The sequence below is a fragment of the Amphiura filiformis genome, chromosome 4 (assembly GCF_039555335.1).
Source record: "Amphiura filiformis chromosome 4, Afil_fr2py, whole genome shotgun sequence".
NCBI classification, from domain to species: Eukaryota; Metazoa; Echinodermata; class Ophiuroidea; order Amphilepidida; family Amphiuridae; genus Amphiura; species Amphiura filiformis.
In genome coordinates this window covers 4,472,891-4,478,890 of record NC_092631.1, presented here as the reverse complement: position 1 = coordinate 4,478,890, position 6,000 = coordinate 4,472,891, and the positions used below count along the sequence as shown (strand labels likewise).

The following is a 6,000-nucleotide window of genomic DNA, read 5'->3' as shown; positions in this document are numbered from 1 at the left end:
TTGAAAATATCACATGTAACACCCAAAGATTAGTTTAAAAATTCTTAAGACTACATAGGCCAATTAATGCCTACAACATAATTATATAATATTATTTTGCAAATTGATTATAATCTTGATCACTGAGTTAATTTCAAACAAGACATCAATTACAGTGGATGTCATTCAAATGTACCTTGTAGTGAAAGTTTTGATAAATTTTGCATAAAAATGTCCTAAGCAGTGCAACAGCCTGAAGTTTGATCGCTGGAAATTAGTATAAAATGTGAATGAGAAGTAGATCAGCTGCTTTAAAAATGACACACAACCATCACAACAAAGCCAAATTTAGCTTTACACATGCACTACTAATCCTATCAAATATAAAAACGTTCTTAAAACGTTTTAAAACTTTTGTTTTTAGTTTTGTTCAAAATATTTTAAGAACATTAAAATGTTGAGTTATGAAAAAACACTACAACAATATTTTAAAAGCGTTGCCAAAATGCTATTGTAAAATATTTTTTGGAAACATTTTTGCTAAATATTTTGTCAATACATCAGTTTACTAAGTGTTACATTATGTTAGAATGTCTTGCAGCAAGTTTTCAAAAACCCTTTTCTGGCAACTTTTTCTAACCTTTTGGGAATGTTTTTTAAAATGTTTTGTGCTTACTGATGGGAGGAGTCTTTTTTCAGTGAGCCGTCTACAAAATGCCAAAAATTACTCTGTGTAAGATGTGATTAAAACCAAAAATTTGAATCTTAATCTGTTTGAAATTACCATATTAATGGAGCACATACTCTCACCAATTGCCGTATTGATCTAGAAATACTGTCATAGGCTTAACAACTTCATTGTTTATAGCAACTAAAATCATTTAAAAAGATTAACAGTCACTGCACATCGTTCGCCTGCTCAATTAATTTGTGACACAATCTGGTCCATGGGGGCCAAAGGCGGCAAATTTGAAACTAAGATAAAGGTAAAAATATGGAGTAAAAAACAATAAAATACATAAGAAAATAGACATCTAAAAACTTCATAACTTTAGAACCAAGTATGCTAGACCTTTGGTGTTTTCAGTAAATCATATCCTATTGTATGTATAATGTAATCAGTAACTCAATTTTATAAAATGCCTCCTCTGGCCCCCATGGACCAGATCATGTCACATTTGGGGACATATACATGTACTTTCTTCCTTAAAATTACTTCATAAAAACTAATATCCTAAAAACTGAAAAAGAGGAATCAAATACTGTGCATCGTTGTTCTACTATATCATAATAAAAGTTCTTGAGATGTGTAACAAATTTACACTTGCGTAAAAGCAAAAATTAGAAAAGGACGTAATAAAAAATATTGTACATCGCCATTTATCACATTTTTAAGAAACTTAAAAAACTTTGAGATGCATTGCAACTTTACACTTGTAATAAGAGAGCCACACCAGCAAGAGTCCATTTAGCCGGTTTCTCTCTCGTCTTCAGATTGAATGTCCACACAAACGTTGGTCCCCTGAATTTTGTCTTATAAACCGGACACTGATACACATTCCGCATGTCGGCTTTGTCTACGGGAATTGCGCGAATAAAAATCACAGGCACTGTTGGTGTGAGCTCTTTCAGTCTCGCTTCTCCAATCATACCTGTTTGCGTATCCCAACGTGCGCCCTCCATGAACAAGCTGTGAATGTACGCACCTTCACGAGGTGGACTGCTGAAGTCCTCTTTGTTCTTTTTGGTGACGTCACATTGCAGACACATTTTATCCAATGGCCATTCATTCTTACGGGCCATGGACTGCATAATGGCGGTAAGGAAACTCTGAGGATTGAAGAAACCGCCCAGCCAAATTGCAACGGGCATGGCAAAGTCAGCCGTCCAGCTTTCGAGTTCTTTGATACGTAGAAGCAAGTCCGCGTACCATGCACCGAGACCAAACAGACTGGGGTAGGCTCGCTTGCTCCAAGTTTCCGGTACTTGATCGAGGAACAATGAACTGCTGAGATCCTCCATGTCAGAAGATATGGTCAGCTCCCCCTGGAAGAACAAAATATAATATCAATTAATATTAACGATGCTGATGAATCTCATCAATAATTACCATATTATCCGTCTAGAGATCGGAAGGTCATGGGTTTGATTCCCATGCCGGCACATTCCCTTGCTTTTTTTCAAGTTGGCTTGTGTGCCCATCAGGATTTGTGTTTATTCGTTGTCATGTTTAATTGTAACACTTTGGGTTGGTAAACTGTTCATTCTTTCTTATTAAATATATTCAGTTTCCTCTTGTAGCGAGCAATCGTTCCCCATTGTGTTTATTTGTTCTTGTGCAGGATGCGTATCCCCATTACCTACTTTAATTACCATATCCTTTAACTCTCTCCACGTGGGTGTCGACAGCAGATGACAAGTTTCAATTTTTTTTTTAAATTCTAAAATATCAGAATTGTAAATTTTCATGAGCATATTAAAAAATGCATCATTTACTTGGGTCATAGGTTCATTGACAAAAGGCAGAGCAGCTGATATGTATTATATGTATAAAACGAAGGTATCTGGTTCAAATCTGGATGGTCAGATCGATCCTCAGTATTTTGGCTAACATAAATAATTTATAGATATAACCAGGCTAGCGGCACTCTGTACAAATTGCCTATACCAATTCCGAGGACAAGACCTGTGTAACAGTCGCATCCCCTGCTTTGTATGTGTTTACCCAGGTCACAGTCTGTCTACGTGACAAACAGTCAGGGTCAGAGGACAGCGCAATCTGTCTGCTGCCAATCCGTAATAGATCTATCAGTCACCTTTTTGTACAGTTCGCAGAGGGCGACATCTGCACAACAACAGCCTAATATGGACATAATGGCTCCGCCCAATGAACCATATACGCCGCTGTCAATCATCCTTTTCGTAGCTACGTCACATTATAGCTCATTCATATCATTACATATTCACAATCACTTTTGTCGAACAGACTCTTACGCAGGTACCGAGCTCATGCTGTCCTCACTTTAGCGATTGAAGTAGCACCTCTCTTAATTTAGTACTCTCAGATATAACCTTACCTTTAGGCCAAGATCCAACTCCTTCAATGATCTTCTGATTTCTGACGTCAACATATTCATACGTTCGCATTCCTGGAATGCTACCACTACATAAGGTGTCCTGTCTTGTGGTTCTACCTTAGCCATTATTTCCATCATGTTGAATTCCTCGGGTAGCTTCTCAACAATTTCATCCAAGATTGATTTGATCTATCGAAAAATAAAGATAGAACGCAACAAATTTAAAAAAAAGTTAATACAAATATCTTGAAGTAAGCTGCTGATGCGGAATTATTGAAGGACGGTCATGTTGAGTTATGTTAAAATTATAACTATGTGCCTGTGCTATTAGTCATATTCAAATTCCAAAACCGTTAGTCCAGAAAGCATGGACTCCATAATATTCCTGTTCATAATGCCATGAGAAATTGGTTGTGGTCATGTCTTTCATAGAGGGTGTACAGATTATATGCAGGGCCGGATTTACGTTTTTGGAGGCCCTGAGCCAGGCCAAAATTTGGAGGCCCCAAACTCACTGAGAGGAAGACATTTGCACTTAACCGGCCAAGTTTTGGTTTACAAATAGGGGTTTTACTAAGACATTTGCGCGCAAAGCACAGGAAAAAATTTTAGCCCAAAATGAAGGTGAATTTTGCTATGTAAATGGTCAGTGAAGTTGAAAAGCGTGCAAAATGTTGCAATGTTAGCATATTTTGGTCCAAAATATGGTGTATTGCGGCTAAAAAGAAACATGCACATGGCCAGATTGGGGGCCCCCAAATTTGGGGGGCCCTGGGCCCGGGCCCATCTGGCCCAATGGTAAATCCGGCCCTGATTATATGAAGAATGCAAATAAGCATGCATTTAAATCAACAACAATCTTAGAAAAAGATTTTTCAAACACTTCAAAGTCCAACTGGAAATAGTCCCCCTCTTCTACGCTCGCACAATGTTGTAATGCACAATGTGCTTATCTTCACCATATCATCTCCCAACATTGATTGGTGGGGAAAGTGGTATATGGAACATGAACATTGAGTTTCCAGTGACTCATATAGTATACGCACTAGATGTTTAAGATGTGAGTGCAATGCCAAATAATCCAGAAGTACGTTATTTTTCACTCCATGACGAACACACAAATCAATTAAGCTCCCCCTCCCCGTCTAACTTATTTGATACATATTCCAACCAGTAGAATTATTTACCTTTTCTTCCCTACTTGATGCTCCGCCACCTGCGCCACCGGTATCCCTGGGCTGCATCTCCAACACTGTCCGGAAGAGATTATCAGAAGTGGTTGTGAGGAACCCGATTTCAGCATTAGGATGCAAACCATACAAGTAGGGGCTTTCTGGAGGCAGCATCTCATCTATGAAGGTATGATAGCCTTTGTAGTCAGAGTTGGGTGGTATTGGGAATCCTGGGGCTAGGTACACTTCTCCTTCAAGCTGAAAAATAATGAAAAAAATGTGTTGTCATGAGAAAAAATGATACAAAAAGTGCTGTATTAAATAATGTTACACACCACATGCCCAGTGGTCTTTTTCAGGCAACAAAACAGGTCCGCAAAATAATAATATTGAGCTGGGGATTCCTATGAAACTAAATCGTTTACAGGGAAAGTCATTGGTTTTCCTTACAAAATAATTTGCCTGAATGTTCCACAAAATCAAGCACAAAATTGGTGATAATAAATACAGAAAACATATGAGCAGCAAGTCCAAAACACCCGACAGAGCAAAGTAGACCTTTGGTCTGACAGCAGAGCTCCATCAGCAGGGTTGCACAACTACAGTGGAAATTTCATTTGAATGAACACTGCTGCCAACAATGTGACGATCGCTTGTGTACACTGTGTGATCAATTCCCGCATTGTACGTGATGCGGAAATGAATCCAACTATGCCAACTTTCTTGCGACTGGTTAGTATTTTCATTAAGTATCAAGGTCATGCATTCGCCTTATATTTTGAAGTACGCACATACGATCGAGGTTGGCAGCTGTGTTCATTTTTAAATTTCTACTGTTAGTCGACATTAGTCATAGTCGCGACTATTAGTGATAGTAATGACTTTCGACTAAAACTTGACTAAAAAGTTGACTAATGACGACTATCTTTGTGTCCTCAAGATATAGAAATAAGACAAATATAATACAAGCTCATACATAAAGTTTGGCTAATTTGTGTTAGGGTTCAGACATTTTAAAGCCTGAGCCCTGAATTTAGCCAAACCTATTTACTCAATTCAAGCAAACATTGATCATATTGAGTAAATATTTTAAGTACCAGAAAAGTTGAAACATTTTTTAAAGTTAAAACATGTTTTAAAGTGTCTGCATCAATACCTTTTGTCTTAAACATGTTAAACATAGCTTGTTGATTTGGGCATGAAAGTTACTTAGTTTTTATCAAATTTTGACCTCCAAATAGTCGACTAGTCACAACTATTTGTGCTGACTAGTCAACTACTGTGACTAGTCTAGTAATGAAAAAGCTAATAAAGCTGATGTCGTGCAACCCCGTCCATCAGATCTTTATCCAATTCTTAACAAACAGATTTAGTACACTCACCATATCAGGTTGCATGTATTCTTCCAAGTAAGTCCTGCATAGACGTCTATCCCAGTCATCAGTGATATGACCCCCGTACATAATCTCACCAAACAGGTAACGGAGATCTTCCCATGGCACCTGCAAAAATACCCCAATTAAACATTATGCGGTGTAGAAATTCATCAATGAAAACAAGCTTTGAGAAAAGAAAAGTTGAGAACCATACAACCCCTTAATCTCCCACACAGGTGGTGCACCTTTCATATGGAGTCACCAATTCATGTAATCTCATTTGAAATTTCCACCCCTGTGTAGAAGATGGATGTCTTCCATAGGGGGTATATGGATTTCAACTGGAATAGCCCAATGTTACAATATCTACAGCTCATGGGCATCTCACACAACAAC

At 37.9% G+C, this 6,000-nt stretch overlaps 1 pseudogene; it reads right to left on the bottom strand.

The window, feature by feature from the left end:
- Positions 1 to 1,207: 1,207 nt before the first annotated feature.
- LOC140150483 (dynein beta chain, ciliary-like) overlaps positions 1,208 to 6,000 on the bottom strand; it is an 88,341-nt pseudogene continuing 83,548 nt past the window's right edge.